The sequence below is a fragment of the Myotis myotis genome, unplaced genomic scaffold, assembly GCF_014108235.1.
Source record: "Myotis myotis isolate mMyoMyo1 unplaced genomic scaffold, mMyoMyo1.p scaffold_m19_p_2, whole genome shotgun sequence".
NCBI classification, from domain to species: Eukaryota; Metazoa; Chordata; class Mammalia; order Chiroptera; family Vespertilionidae; genus Myotis; species Myotis myotis.
In genome coordinates, this window is record NW_023416324.1 from 89,407,480 (window position 1) to 89,410,049 (window position 2,570).

At 51.4% G+C, this 2,570-nt stretch overlaps 1 pseudogene; it reads left to right on the forward strand.

Annotated features, from left to right (window-relative positions):
- The first annotated feature begins 351 nt into the window (after positions 1 to 351).
- LOC118676996 lies at positions 352 to 2,126 on the forward strand (annotated as a pseudogene).
- Positions 2,127 to 2,570: the final 444 nt, after the last annotated feature.

Genomic DNA, 2,570 nt, shown 5'->3' on the forward strand with positions numbered 1-2,570 from the left:
AAGACACTCATTTCTAAAAGTGACCAAGGACACATCTCATGTTTATCCTGTGATGTAAGTTCTTTGAGGAGCACTCTTTGCTTCAGGTGCACTAATTAATTTATATGTTCATGCAATAAATATTTATTAAGCACAGATTGTGTGTGCCTGGTTTGGTGTTAGGTGCTGGGAACCCAATGATGACTCAAGCCGGGTCTCAACAAGGGTGCTGGCTGGCCTTTGGCATGTTCTCCCTGGGGAGGGAAGATGCCTGGAGGTGGGTGTGGGCTGGGCCAGGCGGGGCGGCTGCCTAGGCCAGTGGCTATCAGAGAGGACAGTCTGAAGGGATATTCTTCAGCAGTAGCAGCACCTGCCCCTCCTGGCAGGACCCACCATGCAGTAACTCTGGTTATGAGTCTCTGGGCTTGTCACATTATCTACAGGCAGCCTGAAATGCCTCCTGCTACACACATCAGATTCCCTCAATTCATCTTTCAATCTGGAGGATTTACAAAGCTTTATACCATTAAGAGTAAGATCTCAACAGCATGCCGTATGGGAAAAACATGTTTTGCTCCTGCCCGTATACGTATTAGTGTGTAAGCTCTTCTGGGCAGGGACCCATTTTATGTGTCATGTTCACTGTGCAAGGCTTCATTCCTTCATAAGGCTGATGCTTCAGAAACCTGGGTCTACACCTCCATCTGAGATCAACATCTAGGAGTTAACACCAGTTCATGGCTAGTGGTGAGCCATCCACATTTTACAGTGGCTACCTGGGTCTGAAGCCTATTTTATGTGCCCCAAGAAACAAAGACGATGGAGGAGAGAATGCCTGTATCATTTAGCATCAAGCCCTCTTTTGGCTAAGGAGTAGCAGGGCTGACACGTGGTCACCTTCCTCAGGGACTGGGGGCCATGGCTGCAAATCCTTCAGGGGAGCTGGAGGTTAAAATGTAGGACAGATGAGAGGGGAGATTGTTCATCTGTGTGTTCCCTGTACCTGCCTAATCAGATGGGTGAGCCTCACTGGGGGATGGTTCACAAGGCATCCAGACTGCCTCTACGGCAGGGACATCACAATAGGGCCATCTGGAGACCGTGGGTGGAAAGGGATAAGGGAAATTTCTCCCAGTTCTGCCTTGATGATTTGGGGACAGCTGAAGAATCCTGCTCTTCGCTTCTCCTGGCTGAGCCCTCAACTGTGGACCACCTGTCAAAAGCCGGTGTGAGGGGACCAGCAGGAACAACGGGAGGCTCAGGATGGTGGCAGGCGGGCGAGGCTGCGCTGGGCTCCCGCTGTGTGCGGGTGTTCCCGCCTGCGACTGGTGGGTGGCCAGCATGGACGTGGTGGAGAAGGAAGAGGCCAGCGCCAGTGTCGTGGTTAGAATGACAGACTCGTTTACTCAGCAAGCTGACCAGGTGATCACTGAGGTTGGAAAGCTCCTGGGTGAAGAGAAGGTGGATCAATCCTTTGTGTGGCTGGAGGCTGGGCTGGGGGCAATGCCAAGTTCAAGTCTCTCTTCAAAAACTGTGACCTCATGTAGAAGCAGAGCATGTGGGCATCCACCATCTCCAGCCACCTGGCCACCAAGCACCTCAAGGAAGGAGGCCTCCTGACCTTGGCGGGTGCCAAGGCCGCCCTGGATGGGACTCCTGGGATGATTGGCTATGGCATGGCCAAGGGCGCGGTCCAGCGGCTCTGCCAGAGCCTCTGAGGGAAGAACAGCAGCCCGCGCCCGGGCTGCGCCCATTGTGGTGCTCCCGGTTCCATGCCCAAGGCCGACTCTGGCTCCTGGATGCCCTTGGAGTTCCTCGTGGAAGCCTCCCATGACTGGATCACAGAGAAAAACCGGCCAAGCTCAGGGAGCCTAATCCAGGTGGTAACGATGGAGTGAAACACGGAACTTACCCCGTGTAGTTTTAACTTCTCAGTGCCTGCGAGGGGCCTGCCAGAAAAGCCAACGTATCTCCCTGCCGCCGCATCTGGCCTCCTGTTTTCTATAATCCTGTTTGTGGTTTGAGATGGTGACACCTGTTTTTCTCTCACCTAATGTGCATTTGCTTTCCTAAGACAAATGTAAATGTAAAATGTTTGTGTGAAATAAAACCGTGTGTGTGTGTGTGTGTGTGTGTGTGTGTGTGTGTGTGTGTGTGAGGTGGGGGGTGGTGCCTACAGATGGCTCCATGGTCCATCTGTATTAATCACCTAGGTTTCAGGGGTGTCTGCGTGGCCCCTCTGGATCCGGGTCATTGTGTTGCTTTTGGAACTGTTCATCTGCCCCTGACAGTGGCTGTCGGCTTGACTGGTTTAGGGATTTGTTGGCACTGGGAACATTTGGGGGCCCGAGTTATTTTTGAATGTTATGTTTCTGTCACAGATGTAGTTTTTGCAGCGTTGAATTAAACTGCCTTAAAACGCCTTTTGTGGTGTAAGCAAAATCCATGGACTCTGTCAGGCATCTTTTCCCTGTGCGGTCGCCAAGTGTGCGAGAGAACCACTCGTGATTACTTGGAGTTATCTTCCTAATAAATGCACTTCGTTGATTGCGTTATCTTCTGAAAAAAAAAAAAAAAAAAAAAAAAGAAAG